Source organism: Xyrauchen texanus, chromosome 18 (genome assembly GCF_025860055.1).
Source record: "Xyrauchen texanus isolate HMW12.3.18 chromosome 18, RBS_HiC_50CHRs, whole genome shotgun sequence".
Lineage (NCBI taxonomy): Eukaryota > Metazoa > Chordata > Actinopteri > Cypriniformes > Catostomidae > Xyrauchen > Xyrauchen texanus.
Genome location: NC_068293.1, coordinates 33476003 through 33487162, shown reverse-complemented (window position 1 = coordinate 33487162; position 11160 = coordinate 33476003).

The window sequence follows — 11160 nt, the reverse complement described above, 5'->3', positions numbered from 1 at the left end:
TATAAGAATCTTAAAATCGATTCTGTATCGGACTGGTAGCCAACACAAAGAAGCTAAAATAGGGGAAATATGCACTCGCTTACAAGTGCCCATTAGAAGCCTAGCAGCAGCATTCTGGACTAATTGCAGCTGAGATGATGATTGGCTAACACCAACGTATAAAGAGTTACAGTAATCTAGCCTTACTGAGACGAAGGCATGAATCGCCTTCTCAAAATCACTAAAAGAAAGAAAAGGCTTCATTTTTGCCAATAATCGTAAATAAAAAAAACTCGATTTGACAACTGAGTTAATCTGTTTGTTACATTTCAGAAAGTTGTCAAACAGAACACCTAGGTTGTTCTCCACCAGTTTACAAAAAGGGGCCAGTTTACCTAGTTTCAAAAAGTCAGGGACATCAGATCCCCCAAACCAAACAATCTCCATTTTACTTTCATTTAGATAAAAATTTTTTTTACAGACATCCATGCTTTAATGCCATTTAAACAATTAAAATGTGAATCTAGAGCACCATTATCATCTTTTCTCAGGGGCATATAGATTTGCGTGTCAGCTGCAAAGCAGTGAAAATAAATACCATGCTTATTAAAAATAGACCCTAAGTGCAGCATATATAGCAAAATCAAGTTAGGTCCAAGGATGGACCTGCTAGTATGAGTGGCTGAAGAAGAAAAAACCTGACCAATATTGACCAAAAACTTCTATTTGACAAAAAACACTTGAACCATTTAAGAGCAGGACCCTGAATACCCACCACCTCCTCAAGGTAGGAGATAAGGATCCCATGATCTATAGTATGAAACATTGCACTAAGGTCTAAAAGCATAAGGATCACAGAGTGTCCTGAATCAATTAATATAAAGATGTTAAGTACGTTTAACAAAGCTGATTCTGTACTATGGTGAGCATTAAATCCTGACTGGAAAGCCTCAAAAACAGCATTCCAGTCCAAGAAACTTTGCAATTCGCTAAGAGTGACTTTCTCTAGGACCTTAGAAAGAAATGGCAATTTAGAAATCGGTCTAAAGTTTGCTAAAACCTTTTGATCCATGGCTGCACTGCAGCATGTTTAAGATACAGTGGTGCTGATCATGTTTCAAGACTATTAATTATAGCCAGGATACTAGGCCCATTAACGTCAAAAACCTGTTTGAAAAGCCTAGATGGTATGACATCATAGAGACAATTAGTAGGCTTCATTTGGCCTACAATTTCGACCAGAAAAAGGATAGAAGCCGCTTCAAATTGATTAAAAACAGCAGAACATATTAAAGGGGCTGATATGTCATAAGTAAAATGCACAATATGTGATCAATTATCAACATTATTTTCAAAAGAATTAAGAAAATTTTCACAGGTATCAAAAGACACGTTGGTGCATGAAATATTAGTCGGATTGATCACAGAGTTAATAGAACTAAATAAAACTCGAGGCTTGTGACGGTTTTTGGTAATCAAATCAGAAGAATGTTGTTTCCTAGCCTCTTTCACCGAATCCTGATAAATATGCAATGACTCTCTTAAAATGTCATATGACACCTGGAGTTTATTTCTTCCATTTTCACTCAGCTCTTCTGCAAACCTGTCTAATGCCACGAGTGACCTCATTTAGCCAAGCCCCCAGCTTATGTTTATCATTTTTAACACTTAAATGAGCAACAGAGTTCAAAATAGAAGAACAAGAAGAATTAAACAGTTTGAGCAGAGCCTCCACATCCAGGTGAGATGGGGGACTTTTAAGAGTAGAGGTAATAGGAGCACTATTAAATACATTTTCGAAGCGCTCCATAGCTACAGAATTTAAAGTATGGATGAGGCGAGCAGAGACACCAAAAATTACCAACTTATGGTCAGAAAAAGTTATATCATACATTTCAATATCACAAGCAGACAGACCACAAGATAGAACAAGGTTTAAGGTATGACCATGATCATGTGTAGGCCCTTGCACATGTTGCAATAAATTAAAACTGTCAATTAGATTTAAAAATCTTTTGCCAGAGGGTTGGACGAGCAACAAACATAAATATTAAAGTCCCCAAGTAATAAGATTCTATAAAATGTTGGTACAATTCCACCCAGAAAGTCTGCAAACTCCTGAATAAAGTCCTTATTAAATTTAGGAGGCCGGTATATCATTGCAAGTTTTGAGAGGAAAGAGCGAGGATGAAAGACCCAGGGGGACATCAGGCAGGACTTCACTCTAGCTGAAATTCCACCTTTCTTACTACGTTTTCTACGATGTTTCCTCCGACGAGGGACGCAAGGCATCTGGCAAAGGTATGTTGGACATGAAGACATAACGGGAAGGTTTTTAACACCTGGTCCACTCAGCACAAACTTGAGCCACTCTTTCACGCTAGTTTTAATTTAAAGAAGCGTTTGGCAATAATTAACCAACAGAGCCCATGAAGTTTGTACAAAAAAGAACACAAACAAAGACAAGACCAGACAAAAAAGAAACAAACCAGATAATCGACGGCTCGCCACGCACACTGGCTCCATCTAAAAATCTGATTGCTAGCTAATCACCCATATATCACTCATTTTCCATAGAAAACATGTTTTGGGATTATGTTACCTGAGTGATTACATGTTATTTTATGTTAGATGTTCATCCAGCGTAATGCTCCAACTTCAATAAGACAGATTTCATTGGAAACTTTAAAATTACATCTTGCATTTGTGTACAGAAATATGAAGATAATAATGGTCTGTAAAAAGTGTCTGACTACCAGTGTGTTACTGCTTTCTAGAACTTTGTATGACAGACCATGTACTGTAAAACTTTCACCCAGCTCTTTTTTTCATAGAAATGGGACATAGAGTACATACCTAATTAAGCTTCAGATGAATCTTCATTGCTCATAGCACAGGGAAATCCCTGTGGGAAGTTTTGACAGAACACCTCAGCAGGGACTATTATTGAGCAGCTGAACTAAATGAAAAGGGCAGAGACAGGAAGCAACTTAGTTTACTCAGTCCAACTAGCATTTCTTTAAACATCCACTTAATCCATTTTCCAGAGAAACTCAGTGGTATCCGTAAACAGGAAATTATGAAAGCTTTGGTATTAATTACATATAAATAAATCATCACTCATGAGTCAAATAATCTATGATCAACATGCAACTATTATTCAAACTATGAAATTGTTTGAGCATATTTAAAAGATGAGCAACTTTCAGTATATTACTGTGGTCAAAAATATTACATTCAAAATGATGATACTTTCTTTCTTTGTGAACAGAAAAGTACAACTCGGCAGGTGTGCAGACATGCCTTTTATCTTTCCCACCTTTTTGGTTTTTGATAGACTTTGTGATGCCTTTTTAGTAGTAAAGTTGTTGTCTTATTTTTTGAAAAGGAGATCTTCAAAGAAACTGTTTTCTGAAAAGCAGTCATTCTGTATTAATGAATACTACAATGAGGAAACATAGGAAGGTCTAAAAGTTGCATATAACAGCAATATAATAAGGATAGGCCCAGTCCGCTGCAATAATTTAAATAATAATTACGATGCAATTTGCTAAAGCATTTGAAACAATGCTTTCGATAATGTTATTGTTTGTATGCCAATAATAAGCAATCAAATCTGATATTTCAGAAAGAAAAGCAAATGAGAAAATCATATTACACAGATTTATTTTTTAAAACATAATATTGTCTGATTTTGATCTGCTATATTTGAATTAACTATTTCTTTGCCTCCATATTGACCTTTGACCAAGGAAACTATAAAAAAATATCAAGCTCAAGGGATTGTGGGTATTCTCCATAGCCCCCATTTTGTACTTATTATTAACACTTAAAATCTAAAGTCTGTGGATTTCTAAGAAAAGATCAATTCAAGGAACTTAGATATTTGAGTTATGAGTCTAAAACTTGACATTTCAAGTAATGTTTAATAAAGACAACTTGATTTTTCCAGTAACGACTACATTAGGGTTTACAGTTTTTATAAGGTGCCTGCTTCCCATTATTGGGGCTGTGCAATTATTAACCTGAGAAGAAATTTGTTCAGAATAACAAAATATGAGGAAATACAAAATGTATAATAATTTACCTCTTTGTTTTGGTCCATTTCAAATGTTTGAAGAATAGGATTGTGTGACAGGGCGGAGGGCGGGGCCGGGTTGTGATTATACACACCTGGTCCCTTATCAAGCTAATCAATCCTCCGAGAGGGATAAATGCCGACTGTGGACGGTGGTGCGAGGGAGAGAATGTTTATGGGCAGCTGTCCGTCCTATGTGTGTTTGTGTCTTTTGGTTTCCGTTTTACATTAAACTATTATTTATGTTGTCAAGCCGGTTCTTGCCTCCTCGTTGCCCATTAACTCCTTTACAGATTGCCTGTTTATTTTAGTTTTGAATAGACAAGTAGTGGGTAAGTTTGAAAGAAACATCCCAATTAATATTCCATATTGACTTTGACAATGGGAAATTGATGCAGTGCATAAACCTTGCATTTGTACATGTCTGAGGTTATTTTAGTTTCTGATGCTTCCTTAACCAACATGAAATTGTCTTGATATTTGTGAGAGCTTTTTATTACTGTGCATTTGTATTTTAAAATAACCTTAACAGCAAAAGTAAGTGCTGAGAACCGTGTGAACAGATATTAGTCTGATTTTAAGACAATCTTGGGGCACATTTGTGGTTTTAGTTCAGAGGCAGCAACACTTTGTTTCGCAGGTCTGCTTTTCATTTCAACCTCAGAATGTCTCTCAAACATCTCCCTTGGGGCACTTTTTATAGTTATATGTGCGTTTATGCTCCCATATCACCATTATGACTCCCAAGACCTTTGAACTTTTAAGAATAAGATTATAAAACAACATTTTCTTCCTTCTCCTCATTTGCATTCAGTATTTGAGCATTCTAGAAAAGCATGCTTTTTCCCTTTGCTTCTGTATGTGTAAGTGTATTTTTATGATTGATCACGCTGCCTTTGAGTAATGATTTCTGACTAAGTCTGAGCTGCAGGATAGCATAGAGGTCAGCCACTATTTCGCATATATCTGCAGGTAGAATGCAGATAATAAGGCACATGACATTTTCCCTGATACAATCACACCATGACTGTATGGATCTCTAGCACTGCTCTTAATATTCACTCAGCTGAGTGTTTGGCAGATATTAAAAAAAACAACAACAACAAATATTTGCAATATTGCAGCCATATGTTTATGTAACAGAAAGCAATATTCTATAAGCAATTATTTCACAGGCAAATTTTTCAGCCTAGAAAAGACCTGAAAATGTCTTACTGTGAAATTGGGAAAGTTGTTATCTCTTGTTTTGTTTTCTTGATATTATGCCTATGACACTGTTAAAATTAAAAGGTACTCGAGGCACCATTTGGGATTCCTCACAGTGAATTCAGAAACAGTAGGTTGACTTTTACTTGAGCTAAACCCATCTGTGCTTACCGAAATTTAAAGCACTGCCCTCAGTGGTCAAAGTGGGAAGTGTTTTTGTAACGTAAGGGCATGTGTGAGCTCCATTTTCCAGCAGCCACAGAGGGGCACCATAAGCGTGTTAGAAAGAGTTGTATTTTAGCTGTAAAGGACATAATTGAGTGATGTAATACAATTAAAAGGAATGCATATTTTATTACCTCTATCCCCAAACCCCTAAAATGTAAGGTTAGAGGTAAAATGCAACCTCTGAATCATGGTCGTCATAAAATACTCAGTTAAATAAAACTAGTTTAAAAGTCTTGGGAGACTGGATGAATCAATGAGTTATTTTGGTAAGTTCTGTTTACTGCAATTATCTGATTGGTGGATCCTTCCTGCTGGATCAAGGGTAGTGCTGTTCATCAGACATTCTGCTTATAAACATATATTTGTTTTAAATTACATTGAAATAATGCAGACTAATGGCTTCAACAGAAAAATATACCATCAAATAACAACCTCAGATCTCATGACATTAGGAATAAAGGTTTCCTTGATTTTTTGACATACAGTATACTTTAAGAGATCATTGTACTATAAGAACATACTGTAAGTTTTAGAACTCAAAACTTCCTCCACACTGCAAAAAAAACAAAAAAACAACAAGCTCCCAAAATGACTCGTTCTCTGCTTCCTGTGATGTCACATTGTGCATGTGACCGCTCCACAACAACACATCAATGCCTACTTTACCTTATAACTTCTGTAGCCCAGCCCAGTAATGGTGAGCAGTGAGATGGCATTGAGAGAGCAGGTCAGTCAAGTGCAGAGAGCCAATCATAACAGTAGGTGTTTACTGTCAAGTCGTAAATGAAAAACAGCATAAAAACTGAGCATTTCTGACATAGGGTCAGAATGAGGGTGGAAAATTATCATGTTTTACAAATATATGACCTTATTTAAATTATAAGTGAACCTCGAGGAACATATTAAATTCATTTAAAAAAGCATGTCATGACATCTTTAACGGTTTTTATGTTATCAACATTCCCCTATGGAAAAATAATTAAATAATAATAATAATAGGATATTTACTACAGTAACCAGACTGTTGTGCTCTTAGTTAGCATAATGCTTTGTTTTCTTTGGCAAGACAGAAGTTTTCTGCTGATGATTGAATCTCTGTCCATAGCGCTGAAGACTACTTTAGTCCACCAGTCCTGCAGACTGATTCTGCAGTGGATTGCAGGTGTAGAACCACAGTGTGAGCCTCATTAACGGATAGTGGCCAAGATGAATTATCAGAAGGGAAAAAGTGAATCCGTGCTTAGACAGGGGACTGTCACACAGGGGCTTGAGTCATGTGGATGTTAGATGTGAAGGCCTGTGTAGTCTTGCTAAGTTGTAACTGCCACTGACCACTTCTCACTGGAGCATATATTTCACAAAAGTAGGCCAGTAAAGCTCATACGATTTTGACACATAGAACCATAGTGAAACACCTTAGAGTTTCTGCTAGATGAGATTTCTCCTATTAGGTCAGATGCAGAGCTAGGCTAAAGAGACTGAGTACACAAAAATGAAAATTCAGTCATCATTTATTCACTGTAATAATGTCTTTCTTCTATAGAACACCAAAGAGATGTTAGAAAGAATGTTAGCCGTACTCTAGAGGTGTGCACAGGACGGTTTTTTCCATCACTCTCCCGCAAATTTCTATCCCGCACCCGAGTGCTCCCACTGAATTTTACTCCATGTTCACCTGCTTTCTGCCTGCAGTGATTTTCTTCTCGACCCGCAATCCCGCATTTATTTTCCACATAGAGCAAAAGCCATACAAATGCTATTATCAGACGATGTGTGAAAATGACACCAATTTAACTTGCCTGAAATTGGTTTCTTAACATTAAATTGACAATTTTCTAGTCTGATATTTCAAGTTCTTTAATGACGTGTTAGTGTGTATGGTTTGCTCTGCCATTCTTCTAAAGCCCTGTTGACTACCTGCCCGCTCCCGCTCCTGTCCACATCTCATGGAAGTACCACTGCTCCCGCGATCAACTCTGAAATGTAATCCCGTGCCGCAAGAAATCTAATCGGGTCCTGTGGGAGTTCCATGGAAATGCAGACCTCTACCTTAGTCACCATTCTATTTCATTGCATATTTTTTCCATACACATCTCATTTTGTGTTCCATGGAATAAAGAAACTCAGCAGGTTTGGAACGACATCACCAAATGAAGACACTGAGTTTCAACTATTGGTTGAACTATCCCTTTAAGGCAATGCATGTTTTCATTACTAGCTAAATAAAAGTACCTTCTCTGGCTTGTTTCACCTTTGTAAACTGCCTACCTTTAGGTCCTCTTTATATACTAGCTCTTAAATAAATGAGATTGGAAGGCAAAGCATTTTTTTTCACCATAAATTGTTGATTGGGCAAACACTAAATGGCTTGAAAATGATGACGCATCAACAAATATCCACAGCACAATTTAGTGTCTCAAGACAATTCTGTCTGAATTTTAGTCAATTCTGTCAAGATTAAAAATGTAAGAATATTGTCCTTCACTTTAAATTGAATATTCCATCTATTCATTTAATTGTTGTTCTAAAGACTCTGATCATGCCTCCGATGGCTCCCTCAAAATAGGGAGGATGAAATTTAATCATAGGAGCTCGCTGCTTCCTTTTATTAGGCCTGGAGGGGACCCTCTCATTTGCATATTAATAATGCTGTTCTGCATTGTTGTGAGAACTTAAGAGATGAGCTACAGCGTATAGCACTGTGAGTACAACCCTGTTCAACAACCCCCATAAACAATGTTCACAGAAACTGCTAATTACCCACAGAATCAGGTCAAGCACAAGTCCTGCGAGCTGTAACCCTCTTATGCTAAGATCTACTTACTGCATTAACTATTAACAAAGTGAAGTTAGCATTTTAATGAAAAAAAAAAAAAAAAAGCTATTAATTTAAGTATGATGCCTTGTTGATAATCTATCAAAGGTCAGTGTTGGGTCATTAGTTGTTCATAATGGAGCATCGTTCATTTAAATATTTCCAGACAGATACTTTTGAAAGTTGCTGTCAGATATCCTTTAAAAGAGCCTTGAGACTAATGATGCCTTTTACTTGCTTGGATTTGCCTTTAATCAACTGTGATGCATTTGACTGTTGTATCAAAGTTTTAGTCATTAGCCTTTGCCATGACTGATGTGAGAGACAGAGGACTAAATTAATTGGAACTCTTCCACGGAAAGAAGACAGTTTTAAAGGTATAATTCACACACAAAAAATAAAAAGTGTGCAATTATTTACTCACCCTTGTGTCGTTCCATGCCACAAAACTTATTTTCTTCTGTGGAGCAGAAAGATCTTGATTTCCTTACAAAAGCAGTGGATAGTGACTTACTTTAAACTCCTGAGACCTGAGCGTGACTGGTGTGTGCATTTTTTCAGTTCCTTTTTGATTTGTAAATTGTAGCACCTAATAAAAATGCAAAAAATAAAAACAAATACAAAAATAAAATAGTTTATCTCCGAAAGATAAATTTCACTGAGATTGGCACCACGTTGTTGTTGTTTTGTTTCCTCACATTACTCTGTGTGTAAATGATGTGTATCATATAGTGAACCCCCCCAAAAAACACAAAGCTCTATCTTCTAAAAATCTTCATTTGTGTTCTGCTGAAGAAAGACACCCATCCACATCTGTGATGGCATCTGGGCTGACGTGCTTGCATCAAGCGACAGCTGCTCCCATGAGGCACCCATGCTCCATGTAGAAAAAAAGAGCTTTATAAGGTTACTGATATGACTGAACTCTTCATCTCACATGAGTGGACATGTTTTCATACATGTGTCAATAGTACTATTCATTTCTTAAGAATTACAACTTTTAAATGAGGAAAAAAAATTACTGAGTACTTCTTACCTTTAAGAAAACTTGAAATATGATGTACGCATGGACAACTTTTATGGGAATTTTCATTTTTGGGTGAACTATATTTTAAGGCATAATTATTTTATTATTCACTCATTTCAAATGCATGTTTGTTCACATTTTAATATATACTATTAACATTATTCTACTATGTAAACAGAGCCCAAACCAAATATGCCGACATGTCAATTACATCAAACCTATTTGGATACAAAGTGATCGTATGCCTTCAGAAGACTTAGAATATGATGCACGAGTCTCATGGACTACGTTTATGATACTTTTATGTGTTTTTTTAGGCTCTAAACTTGGTCATCAACTGCTCCTGTTGGAAAACTGAAATTTCAACATTATTTAAAATTGCTTCTTTTGTGTTCCACAGAAGAAGAAAAATTATGTGTTTGGAAGGACATGAAGGTTTGTAAATAAGGATTACATTTTTTTGTCTAATTTTCTGTCCACCTTGTAATTTTGGGAGATGGACCTCTTATCCGCATGTAGAGTGATTTGATGGAGCAAGATTGCAGGTAATGTTATCTCTTCATCTGAATCTCGTAGATTGAGCTACCCAATCATGAGGTTTAAAGAAGATAAATAAATACAGCAAATTTTTCTGTTTAAAATATCATGGTGGTAGTGTTGTAAGAAACAACGCATCTCACAAATGCACTGTTTGAATGAAGAAAAAGTTCAATTAAGCCCTATAATGATAGTGAATAATAGCAACATGGAGTGATTTATAAGCAAAAAATAAATAAATCCTTCAATTTGTTCTGAGATTTCAATCACCAATGAAGACAACAAGTGCCAGAGTTAGAGCACAAAGAGAAGAAAGTTTGTTTAGGAGTAGTTGAAAAAGTGCATGATAATATTTACTAGGTATTTAGGTAGTCTATCAATGGAAGTATTGTTTGATAAATTTTTTATTAAATGTATCAGTAACTCATTACAATTAGACTGTATCTTGTGTATACATTAACATTACACAGTTAGTTAACATGAAGAATGAATACTATTTTTACACCGTATTCAATCATGGTATATGTCAATTTCTACATACATTAATACAGTTTAATATAAAAAATGTGTAATGTAGCATCATTAAGAACTAACATGAACTAACAATGAACAATATTGTATGTATAAATTAACATAAACCAAGATGAACAAATGTGTGAAAAATTATTCATTATTTCTTAAACCTAATTTGGAATGTAATACATGTTACATGTGCATGTGTTAACGTATATAACCTAAATGTATAATTAAATCAGAAACCCCAATAAAACCTCCGGACAGTGCATTATAGGTTGTCAGAGCAGTGTTAACACATAGAATGTCAAATTCCCATCAGAGCAAACAGCCAGGCATCACAAACAGATGCCCTGTTCCCAGAGGAGGTCATTACGAGATGGCGAAGTTTCATGTTCAGCAGTCTGCAAAAGATATTTGCAGAGTGGGTGACAAAAACTAGAGTGATGTAGATTGAACACAAAAAGATTGGATTACAATGATGTTAAATATCCTGAAGGGTTGTCAGATGTTATATCTAGACGGGTTTGAAATGTGATAAATCCAGGAGACAGAGTAGCCCAGACCTTTAGGGATTCTAATTTGATGGCAACTAATGTTGAAATTTCACAAACCATAGTGGAATATTGTGGGATTTGTAGAATAATTGGCATCTTTCCCTGTCTAAGCACTTCCTACTCTGGAAGTTACTCATTCATTAATGTTAACATAATACTAGATGCAAAATGTTATGTTGGATAACAACTATTAATCAGACAGAACTGATTTTATACCAAA